Genomic DNA, 14,358 nt, shown 5'->3' with positions numbered 1-14,358 from the left:
GCGAAAAAAATAATAGTAATTGGCAGTGTTTTTTTACTCAAAAAGAGAAAGTAATGTGAAGTGATGTGTGCTTGTTAAGCATGTGTTTAGTGACGTGCAATCATACAATAAAACTGTAAACAAGAACATTTGAATGCGAAAAAGTTAAGGGTAGCACATAGTAATTATCACAGCTTCTCTAGTACATGTCGCATTTTGTGTTGCCAGAACATGCAGCCTTAGCCTGCTCGGTATATGTATAAACCAAGGCATGCTACAGATTAAAAGGTTATGACACTTGTGCACAGATTCGAGAAAAATCATTCATGTAAACAGGTTTAGAAACAACGAATGGCAATTTTGGGGAAGCCTTGTTCTAATTACATAATTATTTGCATATTTACCAGCAGACAAAATAAAGTGAATGAGGTAAAGTGAGGTGCGTGAGTGACTGGTATGGTATCAGGCGCAAACCAGGCAGTTGTTACATGGATGAGTCCTTTCTCCGTTATGGTGAAACGTTGAAAGTTGCCCGCATTTCGCCTGCACGTTTACCCACCCTTCCTCGTGTTTTCTAACTTTCTGTGTGACCCCGAGCTCATTGCAGTGCTTTCAAGCGAAGTCGCCTTGCAGCACAGCTGGTGGCTTGATTGGAACAGCCTTTGGTAGGGGAGCCTCGAATGACTAAGCCATTTGATGAGCTGGGGCATCCACTTACCAGAATCCCATATGCCTGCTGAAGGTGTTGGTAGGCTTCCCCTTTCTTGTCTTCATCTTTTCAGTACATGATAACACTGGCGATCCGGTGTAGTGCATCAGTTAGTAGGCGTCGGGTCTTCTTGCTGGTTTCCCGCACCGTTTTTGGAAGCTCTGCCACAGTTGGCGCTGCGTCTGTTGCATCACAGTCCATGCCAGCATCAGACGTACATGGTGCGTCGCAGTCACTTGGTGCAGCAGAATTGTCTCTGTGAAGACTTAGCAATGGCCCTTCGGTGTACTCTTTAGGTAGCCTTGCAAATGACCATTCACTAAAGAACCGAAAAATAGCGAAGTGCTTGCATGGCAGCTTGTGCCTCATGAAATCCTGACATGTGCAGCATGGAATGTTTAAGTCAACAGTGCAAGGAACATCCACTGTGCTAGACTTTACACGAAAAATGCTGCCGCATGCTGACTTGGCCACGTCCTCCAGCTCATTTTTCTGCCATGTCTATACGAGCCATCATGTGCTTGATAACTTTCGGAGGTCTATTGTGCAGGTAGGTTCGCACATATTCATGGTAGATGCAGTACAAGGAGGATCTTTCTACGTTCTTCTGGATGAAGACGCTCTGTCGTTCTGGCAGGAACTGTTTTACCACCGTGGTGATCAGGCTTGACAAGCTCCTTTTGCCGCGGCTCCATTTCAGGTAGTACTCCTTGAGGAGTCTGTTGTGTGTCTCAGTGCCATTGTTCGTTGTGATGACAACAGCAAACTTGTTTCGGTGAAACTGCACCCATATTTTCGCTACTGGCATCCACTGGGTCTCAAAATATGCCACCACCTTGGGGTTCTGCCAAAAAACAGAAGCTTTTAGAAACCTGTAGGCTTTGTCGCATTCATCTTGAGAGTTGGAGTTTGCGACTCTCCTGAAATAGTTCAGGAGAGCGTGTTTTTGGTCTGGTGGTACATCATTTTCTCTCCGTTTCAGCCACCTTTCCCAAGCCTGCTCGCGATGGAAGTTGCAGAGCATAATTTCGCTTTCTGGAAAGGTGTCTTGAATTGCGGCAATCTTTGCTTGACAGCAGTCAATCAGCCGGTATTCTGGTGAGAAGTTTTTGTTTCAGTTCTTAAAAACAGCCAGAGCCTCACCAATACATGCTGCCGTTTCGAATTGCACCACAAAAACACCAGCTATCATGTAGTTTGTAGGTGTCTTAACTACTAAAAAAAAGTTGCAGGCTGTAGTCAGTTGTCTTATTCGTGGCATCTAAACAGGTAACATTATTACCGTACTGCGTAAGCAGTTGTTGCATGAAGTGCGATTGGTAGCAGAAAAGCAAGGTTTGGTGGCACTCTTTTGCCAGCAAATTTTCAACGTTGACGTGTTCGTCTTCATTGCAAGAACCTCCACTTGCCTTGCCAGGTTGGCAGTATGGCCGGAAGAAGACCTTAGAGGTTTTTTCCTCTGCTTGCAGCTCAGATACCATCTGAATTACGTTCTCTTGGTCAAGATTACTGCAGCGTTCCTTCCTCAAGGCTTCCTGCATGTGGTTGGCAACATCTTTTGAGGTTGGGTAAAATGCTCTGCAAGTGGTGTCAGGTTTTTCTTTACCCGCAAACAGCACATCCTGAACTTAATACTTCAGGCATTTCTTCACCTCATTCACAGATGTGATTCCTTCGCGAACAAGGTCACCGATGCGATTGATGGTGTTCTGGTCCACTGCCTGACCGTGCTTTGTGAAATGGTCAAAGTCTTGTTCCGTATGAGCTGCCATATTTGACATCGTGATGTACAGTCTTATCTCGGACCTTGGTGGCTGGTTGCTCGCAAGCTGTGTCGTTAATTCCTTCAGGGCCGTTGATTTTGCCGTGACAACCTTGTTTTTGAAGCCGCCTTGGACATCAATCTAGAAGCATTAAGTTCATGTTATTTTCATTCACTGTATATCATGGCCTGGCAAAAGCACTTTTTTTTTTGTGGACATATACCGAATGTATATGTCCACAGCACCGCACCACAGAGATTTATTTGGGTGGCGTGTTTGATGTTGATGCAGATTTAACTAAGTGACAGCAAAAGAAAGGCTGAAATCCCAGCACACAGGCCTAGCGTGTTTGTTTTCCAACTCCATCAAGAAAATTACCACTGTGGACGGGATTAAGCTTACGTGCTTATGCTCAACAGCACAGTGATTTGGCCTAAACATGACCGGATTTTTAAGTAGCTAAAGACCCAAGCATAATGATTCCTGTGCGCAAAAAAGTGAGGATCAAACAAACCGCTAGCAATTACAGTGGCTTCGGAAATCACTAAAAAAGCCAAACAAGCTGAGTGGCTTTTTCATCTGCTCTACTTTGGCTATAGGCGCTTCTTCAGTCTGTCACAGTGGTTATATTTCCTTTTTTTTCTCAGGTGACCACACTTAGTTTTTGCAAATTTATCGTGAGGTGTGCACTTTTGCTGGGGCTCAACTGAGTGCTTAAAGGAATTTTTTAATCCATAGTTTTAATGAGCACGTTATTGTATGTGATAGTATATGTTGAGACTGCTGTGCAAGACCACCAGCCGCAGGGCAAAGGTTTGCTCGGGTTTTCTGACTATGGTGTGCAGGGGCTGAAGAAGATATTTTGAACATAGCTCCAGCTCTCATGGCAAGCATTACGAGAGGTCATACCCTACTTTCCAATTTGTGGGCTTGTAAGCCACCTCGACGGGGCCTTGACAAATTTGGCACCTATTCTAATGAAGGAGCCACACCTGTTAAAGAAGTTTGTGCCTTTGATGGCAAAAAAAAATATTTTTGAATGGGCAAGAGCCGGATCCGAACTGATCAATACAATGCATTATGTACTGATCGCTACTATAGATACTAATTGGTAAAGGTTGGTACTGCCATACAACTGTTTAATTTTACGTCAGTAGTTGTACATTGCACTGTGAGTGGAGCAAAGTTGGCGAAGTTGTGAATTTAATTCAGTGCCACCTAACAGCCTGCACCATTCCCACTCACCAGTTGTTTTAAACGCTGTCTACCGTAAGCACCGGCTGTGATGGGCAGTTCGCTATGTATAAAGCCGCTCGTGGATTAGAACAGAAACAGGAAAATGAGCTATTTCTCAATTATTTTAATAAATACTGTACCTGATCAAATGAACACTGCTAGAGAATGTTGCTCGTTGCACCATAAGTATGAGAAAAAAAGCATCTACTTCCAGATATCCTTGCGTTTCTACCTATACAAGCCACTGGCTTTTATTGGCACCTTTGGCAGCTTATGCTTCATCAGAAGATACTTGCTGGCCACTAGGTAGTACTAGGAAGGGAATTTTTTCCCTACGAAACTGCAGGTTCAAAAGCTAATAACGATTGTTAGCATCAATTCGACTCCCAACAGAAGCCAACATGCAGTACCTAGCTTTGAAGGCTACGGTGGCACGAAAAAAAATGGCTGTAATTTATTGTGTCAGCCTTTAGTATTGAACTTATTGTCCCTGTACATAAATGTACAGTTGGTAGTAGCACTTTGTTTTTTGGCTGTGATAAAGCAAAATTGGCTTTACTAATTTTATGGTTTGCTTGACGTATGACAACCTTTGAAAGGGGTGGCAGCATTTTGAAGAAACCTTCTTTAATGTGTGCCTACCAGCTTCAACATAAAACTAATAATAATGTAGCAGCTTTTAAATTGTTTTAGGAAAAGCAGCGGTACCACAGAACACATTGTATATAATGTTATCACTGAAATGACTGCTTGCCATACGTAACGCATAGTCAGGGAAGACTTGAACCTTCTTTATGTGCATCGTTGCAACACAGCCCTTTTTCTTTGTGCCTTGGATTTTGATGCGTCTCTTTTTGAAAGTTTCAGCTGTCCAGTCTCCGTGGTGTTGTTCAGCAGCATTCCGTACAGCCTAACAACAGTAATCAGAAACATTTTCAACCAGGAAAAAAAAAACTTTACAAATAAGATAAAAACAAGTTTGTCACATGAACACATTAACAAAGGGATGCCTACAGTAGTTGAGTTATACAACCAGAAGTTTCTATTCAGTTGCTGTGGCAATGTTGTGCGAGGAAGTATCCAAGCATACTAATTCACTTTGCTCGCAATGATATGAAGGTGGTGATGAGTAAAGTAAAAAAAGCATTAAATGATCTAACTACTGTTTACTGCATTTCAAGCAGGTACGCATGTTTGCTGAGCTCTAGAGAGTTTTGTATTGCTACGTCATCTCTAGATTATTTTCTCGAACCCACTTGCAATAAACCTAATGTAGATGGTGACATACTTAGCATTTATGCTTGAACATAAACATTATTTTTAGTTACTGGTGCTGCTTTTTTGCCTCTTTCAGGTTCCTTAGGCTATCCAGATTTATTGTAGAAACTAAACTTGGTCCAGTATTATATGGTAACTGGGTTATTGAACCACACATTGTATGAGGATGTTGGTGGCACTGTGATTGCATGCCTGTAGTTGGGACATGAAAAATCAGCTTGAACACGTACCAAACCAGCAACAAAGGTACTTTGGTTGCTTCTGGCTGCCTCAGTAGTAATATGTACTTGGTAGACACACAAAAGTTTAAGTGAGCAAAGCTGCTCACGTGTAAGAGCTTCTTCAAAAAATAGCTTATCTAACTGGTATATGTTTATCTATAGCAAAAAAATTACGCAAACAAGAACTGCCTTTTCATAACCCTAAAAATTTTCTTTTCTTTTTGCAAATTTTTAGCTGAATTCACAGACTTTTGAATAATAGATTGTTTCACAAAAGAACAAAATTCACTCAGAGCTATTGGCATGCATTCAAGGCATGGTTCACGACAGTACACAAAGAAGCTCCACGTACGTTTCTATTCTTCTCATATGCAATTTTTTACTTTTATGCAAAAAAATATTTATATTTCGCGTCTAGAGAATTCAAGTGGGGTTTCAGGGATGGACAGAATATTGGTGGAGGTTACCAATAGTTGTCACTGATATCAGCAACCTACATTGACAAATGCATATTTTTATATTGGAGAATGACCTAATTAAGTTCTAGATATAGGTACCTGGCAATGCCCATGTTATTCTTATATTTATTTCTAATGAACTTCACATAATTTTGCCCTCTAATGCTCATGAGAACATCTGGTGAAGTAGGAGCACTAGTAGTGATGCTGATTAAACGAGAATAAGCCAAAATATTTTAAAAGTTCGAAATCACCAACAGAAATTGAGTAAAAACAATTATTGAGTGTAAAAATATGCACGTTTGCGTTCTTATGGGTTATGTGTTTAACTTTCTATACGTACTCACTGAAGAGGATGGCTGCCGTTCCTTTGCGTGTCTGTCTTTTCCATAAAGACATCCTTTATCAGTCAAGGCCAGCACCCGGAAAGGCATCACCAAGTTCAGTGGAACAACTCCGCGGTTCATGGAGAACATCAGCTTCCCTGCATGCAGTTTGCACCAGTGGGTCACTTCCTGCTGTTTGTGTGCTCCCCTGAAACTCTATGTACACTAAAATTTGCCATATTGTGTTAACATTACAAAGAGAATGCATGGTAATTTTATTTTATTTCCGATTTCTCTCCCTGACACTCATTGTCGTAGTCTTGCGGCTCGCCTCGATAGCCACGTTCCAACTTTTTTTTATTATCCAACTCTTTTCCCCTTCGCTCTGCTAGCTGTTTTTTAATGCGCCTTAGTGCGTGCTTGTGTATTTACCCGTTCAGAATCGAACGTTCGGACCTAAAATTTCAATTAAATTAGCATGGCACGCCTTTGAAAGGACACCGACATATTTTTGAAAAAAAGAAAAATCGCAGTCGGACCTTGGTTTTTGTTTGGCTTCACCGTGGAACAGCGTCTACGTGCTGTGAAGCCAACTTCAGCTTTAAGGAGAGGTCTTTCAGCGCGTTCGTACGCGCCTGTCCGTGTTTTTTTTTTCTTGGCTTAGTACGTTAGTGCTTGTACGCCGCGCTTTTTATTACGCTACTATGTCGTTTCTTTACAACCCAGCTGTAAACATGGATAAATTACTGCAACAAACTTAAAAAAACTTGGAACTTTTGACTGCTTTACGGATACCAAGCCGCACTTGTAGATAATTTCTAAATGCATTGTACCTGGTAGATAAGAGGCAGCATTTGGTTCTAGGTCGTACTCACGTTTAGCAGATTCGTCCGGGCTTTCTTGGTCAACGTGCCGGGAATTGGTCACTTTGAAGGAAACCCCGAGACCGAGGAGTGATCTTTCGAGTTCTTCGAGCTCATTGTCTGTTCTCACGTAGCCACGGCAGTTGTATTCATCACTTTCGAGGTCGAGTAAATGCGCTCTCACTATTGCCTCATCGCCAAAGGAAACACAGTCTTCGGCATTCGTCATTTTTAGTCCCTGGACGCGAGCACGGTGTCGTGATGTCGTTCCTGGAAAAACTGGCGCTCTACTGCTTCCGCGTGCGCAGAAGCGTCCAAATGAATGTCGAGGCTTTCTCCACGGCTGCTTTATTTATCAAACGCACATGTACAAGGCAGTGGCGGAGCCAGGGAGGCGGGGGGGGGGGCAGACCGGAGGGGGGGGTGCTTGAGAACAACCTTACCCCCCCCCCCCCCGCGAAAAAAATACTGTCTACGCGCCTGGTACAAAGGACAAGATGACGGAACGCATAAAAACGGCAGTCGTACCGAACTATAGTTTTTGCAAGAGCCGGGCCGTTGCACCAGGTTCGTAGAAAAGAGGGCGGGGGCAAGGGTGGCCTAGGGGCCAAGTCCCCCCTAACACGCACACACACACGCACACACACACACACACACACACACACACACACACACACACACACACACACGCACACACACACACACACACACACACACACACACACACACACACACACACACACACACACACACACACACTTTAATGAATATTTCGAGAAAAAAGGGTGAGCAGGGCTTCTGCCAGCCCGCCACGCCAAGAAACTTGCGCAGCTGCTCGCCATGCGCAAGACTGAGCAGACCTATCCGTGCCCATGACCTACGGCGATGAGTACATGGACTGAACGGGCCGCCGCGACCGATCACAAAAGAACAAAGGACGCCGCACCTGATAGTCGGAGAGCAGCGGCTGCGCTCCACGTTGCCGCCTCTGAGACCCTTCCGGCTGCGGCAGACGTGCGATCTTGTAGCAGCTTTCCGAAAAACATGCGCATCGGGTTCATCGACAGTTATTATCTGCGTTACAACGATTCTCTGTGTGAAATACTAAAACAGTTACAGAATTGTCAGCTGTGTAGCATTTCTACGCCGCTTCTGTTCATTTTGAGTCTTTTGCAGCCAGATTGATGGGTTTCTACGATTTATTTTTTCGTTTGTTTGCTTTCTCCGGCTTATTTAATTTCTGTCTTTATCACGTGAGTGACTGCGGCGAATAAGTAGCACTTTTTATTTCCTTATTTCATATCTGGCGTCGTTTATATTCTTATGTTTACTTCTACAAATGATCCATTTTGTGCGCTTTTTTGTCCAAATGCAAGGCCAGAGTCCTTCAATCGGCAAGGCGTTGTACGTCTTAATTTCTTGCGCAGTTTTTTTTTATTTTGTCTTACTCGCGTGATTGTGCTGATTAAAAATAACTTAATTTTTGATATCGTAAGTTCATGTTTTAGTTTTTTTTTCCCCACAAATCATCTACTTTTATTGTGCGCCAATTGTGAGTTTTGGCGCACATTCAAGGCAAGGCACAGTTTTGTGCTCTGGGGTACAGGGCAAAGAATGCTGATGAGTTAAAAATTATATTCAATATTCTTTGCTAACCTTCAGCCAGCTGCACATTGTAGTGCAAACAACTTATTTGGGGCACACGGTTTGCGAATATACTACTGACAGCTGGCGTGTTTTGGTGCGAATTTCTTGATGGACGCCGAAGATTTGGCTGCTAGCGTATAGTTTTTTTTTCTTCTAATATTTCCTCGTAACGACAGAACTAGTTGCGTGCCGGATCAATTGCACATTCTGCGCTTGCGATCGACCACCGCTAACAAGCGCAGCTTTCACCGCTAGCGCCGACAGGCTTTGCCGCAATGCACCTGTGACGTGCGGCGAAAGGACAGGAGGAAGCAGCTGAAAAAATATGACCGCTACAAGAACAACGGACGAGAAAACCAAGCAGCTGGCGTATTTGTCGTCCGTTCTTTTCGTACGCTGTTCTTGTAGCGCTCATATTTTTTTCTTTATTTATTTTGTAAATTTCATAGACCAACCCTACCAAAAACACGTTTCGAAGAGAAAGGTGTTTTAGGAGAGCACTTTAACTTCAAAATATTTGTTCCTATTAAAGGCTATTCTTATAAAACAGCTTCAAAAGCAGAATTTCATATTCTCGCACCCCTGGTCTCTGCAGAAGCTCCTATAAGAAATTCAACTAGGAGGATTGCGGGCTTTTAGTTCAGACATTTTGTTCCTACTTAAGACCGCATTTGTTTAGTGGTAGGAAATATGATTACATTTCATACCGAGTGCCTATAGCATGTCAGAAAAAACAGGAAGCAGCAACACAACTCAAGCAAGCTGTTTTGATACCACAGTTTAAGTAAGGTCAAGTGGCAGGCTTCATCCATCTTGCACAAAAACGGAACCGATGGCTGTTTAATAAGAGGATGCCCTCCCCTGGTTTACTTGGCTTTGCATTCTGGCTGCCTGTTTGTAAAATTCACCCATGCGTATTCTAATTCCTGTGTGGTGGTAGTGTTGTTCTTCAGAGAACAATATTGTAGTAATGATGTGCACTGTCTGACCTTTTGAATAAAGCCAAGATGTAGGTTGCATACATAGTAGCGCTGGGCGTCGGTTAAAAGTTTTAATCTGATTAACCCGCTAGCTTTAATCTGTTACTTAATCAATGAATTGGTAGCGTTGATTTCGAAAGAAAAGTTACCAAAAATAATATTTTAATGGTATCCATACAATAATAATAATCAATCAATCAATCAATCAATCAATCATGTTTATTTACGTGCCCAGGAACAGCCAGAGGCCTGAGTGCTGGCGCACGGGTAGTTACATGAAAACAAAATACAAGAAACATATAGCAAGAAACAAACAAGCGACAAGACACACACAAATTGAAGTAGTGAAAATGACAGAAATAAAGCACAGGCGGAGCCTGGGTACAGGTAAAAAATAAAAAAAGAAGATGCCTATGTTGCTCTGCCCGTCGTAAAGGCCACACGACAGGCAGAGCAACAGAATAATAATAATAATCAATCAATCAATCAGTCAATCAATCAATCATTTATTTGCGTGCCCAGGAACAGCCGGGGTCGACCTTTGTGCTGGCGCACGGAAACAGAAACACACGAAACATAATGTACACATCTTTCAAATACAAAATAAAATACAAAATACAAAAATACAAAAAAAAAACGGATAGCTTATGTTGAAGTTACGGAATGAAAGTCATTAGGGTGCATGAACTCAAGGATAAAATACAAATGCAGAATAACAAAAGTTGGCAGTTACGCCAATACAAACTCACAGACATGTTGGCGAAACAGAGTAGGGCAATCATTAAATATATCAAGGTAATCCGAGTACCGATTGTACGTGCATTGCAGTCGGCACACAGGGCACAAGACACGCAGACAATTGGGGTTGCAAAAGGTATCATGTTTCCTGGTCCACTTTTGCGGCACATAAAGACGAACATGCTGTAGCAGCTCACCACAAGACACTATGCCGTGCATAATTTTAAAGAGGAAGAGCATATCAGCCTTGTTCCGCCTGGAAGTTAAGCATGATAGCGCAAATGAAGAGGGCGATCCAGGGTTATAATTACTACTATCGCCAAAGCGATGGTTGAAGATAGATATGAACTTATTTTGGACCCTTTCTACAAGCTTACGGTTTGTTTTGCTCGTGCTGTTCCAGACAACAGATGCATATTCAAGCTGAGGACGACATATAGTTGTGTAGAGCTTGAGAAGAGAAATCGGCTCCTTGAACTCCTTGGACACGCGACAGACAACGCCAAGCGATCGAAGAGCTCTACGAGTAATTACCTGAATATGTGGAGAGAAGCTCAGTTTACTGTCGAAAGTGACGCCTAGGTCATTACCCTCTACCACACGTGGGAGTAATTCACCGTTGATGTTATAGGGAAACAAGATGTTGTCAGTCTTTCTTGTGTATGTCATTACCTTAGTTTTAGATGTATTAATGAGGAGTTTGTTGCATAAGCACCAATGCGAGAAGGACGAGATTGCTCTCTGGAGAGCGGAACAGCTGGCAGAGTTGGAAACAGATTTAAATATTTTTACATCATCGGCATATAAAAGAAAATTACAATCATTAAATATTGTCGCGACATCATTTATAAAGATTGAGAAGAGAAGTGGCCCGAGAACTGAGCTTTGAGGGACACCACTGGTGACCTCATAGGAAAGAGAAGACTGTCCATTTACATGCACGAAACATGACCTATCACATAGATAATTGCATATAAGAGATATCAGGGATGGTTGTATATCAAGCTCAGATAGTTTTTTGGCTAAGAGCTAGTGGCAGACGACATCAAAAGCCTTGCTTAAATCAAAGTAGACTACATCAAGTTGACCTCTCCCTAATAATAATAATAATATAAAATGCTTCTTTGCCCTATCAGTTTTAATCGCTTTCATCTCTGAGCATACTTGCATTGGTTTCTGTTGTATCGTCAGGCGGGTTATTTGACACAAATATGGTCCTGACACGCACACAATTTCAATGCGGCACTCCTGTTTCGGTTTGCTTACATGACTTCAACCGACTAAAAATTAATCGCAACTAAAGCATTAATCGGAAAGTTGATCGATCAATCGCCCACCCCAAATACATAGTCCATTCAAAAGCACCACATAACATTCAACGACCCGCAATTTGTGCCTTTCGTAATTTGCACTGGGAAGAAAAATTAAAATTTGCCACAATATGCTGCAAACACGTAAAACACAGGAATGTAAAAGGGATGACCAGAACTTTCTTTTCAGTGGGTGTGTTGATAATAGCTGAATTGTTTTTGTACCATCTTCAGCAGTTATAAGGGGACAGTGCATTCCCATTAGGTGAAGCAAAAGCCACTGAATGAAGATATTTACTTGCTCAAAGGGCACTGCATGCCGTTTTTGTTTGTCTTTTAATAAAGCCTTTGCACTTTGAGTTTAGGAGCCACACCCCCATGCATGATAGTTTTGATATAGATACAGTTCTGTTACCTGTGCTTGTGATGTCGGCTCAGAAAAAACTTCACTGAAACAAACATTGAAGCCAACGTGTTCTGAGGCCCTGTTGCACCCAACACTGACTCTTTTTTTTCATGAAATTAGATTGCAATAAAAAGTTGTGCCCAAACAGCCTCGTATCTGTTCCCATTTCTTTTGTGCATTTACTACTCACTTTTTCTTCATAGATGTTAACTCTGGATGGCTAGTGTTAGTCTCACTTGAAGGTTACGGCCTAATTAGTAGGTGAAGCCATGCAGACTTTTAGTGGGTGCTGTGCTGGATCTCTCATGTGGCTAACCGATGTGGACTTTCGGGCGACTTCACACGTGTAAAGTGCAAAATTTGGATGAGAGACAAAGAAGGATGGTATGAACAAGGGCTACTTCCAACTAGGATTTATTGGTAAGATACACTCGCATATAGACAGGCAAAATTCTGACAAGAGACAAAGGATGATAGGAACAAGTGCAATTAAGTATTACTGCTAAAGTACAATCGTGTATATACAGAAACCATGCGAACATCAGTAAAAAAGCAAATTCCAGCACTCAAAACCGTTATGCACAGGCACATGATAATATTTGTGACGCAGCTCATGCTCTGATGTACAAAGTATAACTAGAGATTGGAACTTTAGGCAAAATTCCCATTTTTTTCCTGGAGTCCCTGTAAACTTTGTTCAACATATAAGCACGAACTACAGGAATTAAATTAATAAACTGTTGATAGTGCCTATAAGGGCCTATTTTTAGATTGGTGTCTATATTGGCTTCTTGTTGCCCTAAAAATGCCTTTTTAGGCTTGCTCAGTCCATTTTACGTAACGTCTTGCCCCAAAACATACCTTTAGAGTCAACTCTTCAGAACCTATACCTGATATCAGTGTGCAAAGACATTATGAAAATTCACAACTTAGTGACTCATGCATATGGATTTCAGTGGACAGGGTATTACATGTGCCCAGATTGAAAAAGTGTGAGGGCCACTCCAACTTAGAAGCCTTTGGAGAGAAACTTCCTCCTCTTGGAAACTGCAAGGAAGGGAGCAATTGCATCGGCAACTCTGAGGGTAGAGATTTTTGAGTCTTAAGAAAGCAGCAGGACCTGAAGGCAGTAATTTTGCAAAGAGTCTGGTATGGCGAGGGGAAACTGTGGTTGGCAAAGTGGTTAGAAGCATTTAGGCTGTGTCTTTGCAATCACCAGATATAAATACTGAATAGTGACCATGAATATGCTGGAAGACTCAAAGCATGTTCCTGTCCCAGTGCTTTACTGCGCTGATTGAGCTAGTGCACACGTGTTCCTGCGTTGAGCATTTGCAGTTTTGACAGCTGAGAGTTCCAAAGGCAATGGGAGTGACAATAGCATGAGTAAAGGTGACTATTGACATCTCGATGGGGAACGCTTACATGGGTGACTCTTCCTTCCCTCAGTGGAATGGCTGCTTTTATGGGCAACCCAGAGTGGGTCCCAGAAATAGTAGTCATGGGTGTATAACACCATGGGAAAAGGTGTTTTGGTCAAGGAAGGCTTGCCATAAAAATAAGAATAAAGCGCTACGACCACTCACAGCTGGATGAACTTTGCTTTGCTCTGATTTATTAAGTTAGTGGCGATGCAGAGCTGGGTGTGTTCCTGCCCTAAGGAAACAGAGGGACAATAAAATACCACGACACTGCAAATGACTTTTCTGTTAATATTATCGTCCTGTACCGTCACTGGGTGCAATTAGGCCAGGTAGGGCAGTTACAGCTGCAGGAGGTGCATATAAGAAAGGCTCATCACTTGCTGTAGCTATAAGGCCTGCGAGGTGGTTATCAAACTTTACATGCCTTCAGCTTACCGCTGATTTACGATTTAAGGTTTGCTCTTTTCACCAGCTAGGCAATTTAAAGTAGTAAGTATGTAGTATTACGTATGTGAGGCCCTTGTATTTGGAAGCCCGCATCATACAGCTGCCTGCAGAAATTGCTGCCTGTGCAAGCATCGCACTCATCCAACAAGAGCGCAGACATCAAGGGCGATAGCAAGCTAAGTGCAATGGCTTAGCTAATCTCGCCTTTACCATAAAACAAAATTCTCCGTTAGTGGGACTGACCTCTTTAGCTTTCATTAAAGGTTTTCTCTCTCTCTCTCTGTCACCGTGGAATTCGCAGATATAACGGAACACAGTGAACAAGCCGAATGTGGTACGTCCAGCTTGGCACCCCAATGCACACAATCATTTCCACATCACTGAATTCGCTACATCACAGCACGGCATATCCTCGCTTGGTGAACTCTTTTGCTGCATGTTGTTGCTGACGGCAACGTGAAGGATATGGGGGCGCAAAACTAGTGGTGTCACACTTCGTCCTCGATTCTTTAGGAAAAAGATCGGTGTCGTCGTGTTGTCGCCGTTTCACCGGCGAGGGTTGGCGGCTTCATT

General features: G+C 42.6%; 1 pseudogene; it reads right to left on the bottom strand.

Annotated features, from left to right (window-relative positions):
* Positions 1-487: 487 nt before the first annotated feature.
* LOC144159775 (uncharacterized) lies at positions 488-7,062 on the bottom strand (annotated as a pseudogene).
* Between the last annotated feature and the right edge of the window lie 7,296 nt (positions 7,063-14,358).

This window comes from Haemaphysalis longicornis, unplaced genomic scaffold (genome assembly GCF_048455015.1).
Source record: "Haemaphysalis longicornis isolate Haplotype H1 unplaced genomic scaffold, Haemaphysalis longicornis Haplotype H1 scaffold_10, whole genome shotgun sequence".
In the NCBI taxonomy this organism is placed as follows: domain Eukaryota; kingdom Metazoa; phylum Arthropoda; class Arachnida; order Ixodida; family Ixodidae; genus Haemaphysalis; species Haemaphysalis longicornis.
This window is presented reverse-complemented; position numbering and strand designations above follow the sequence as displayed.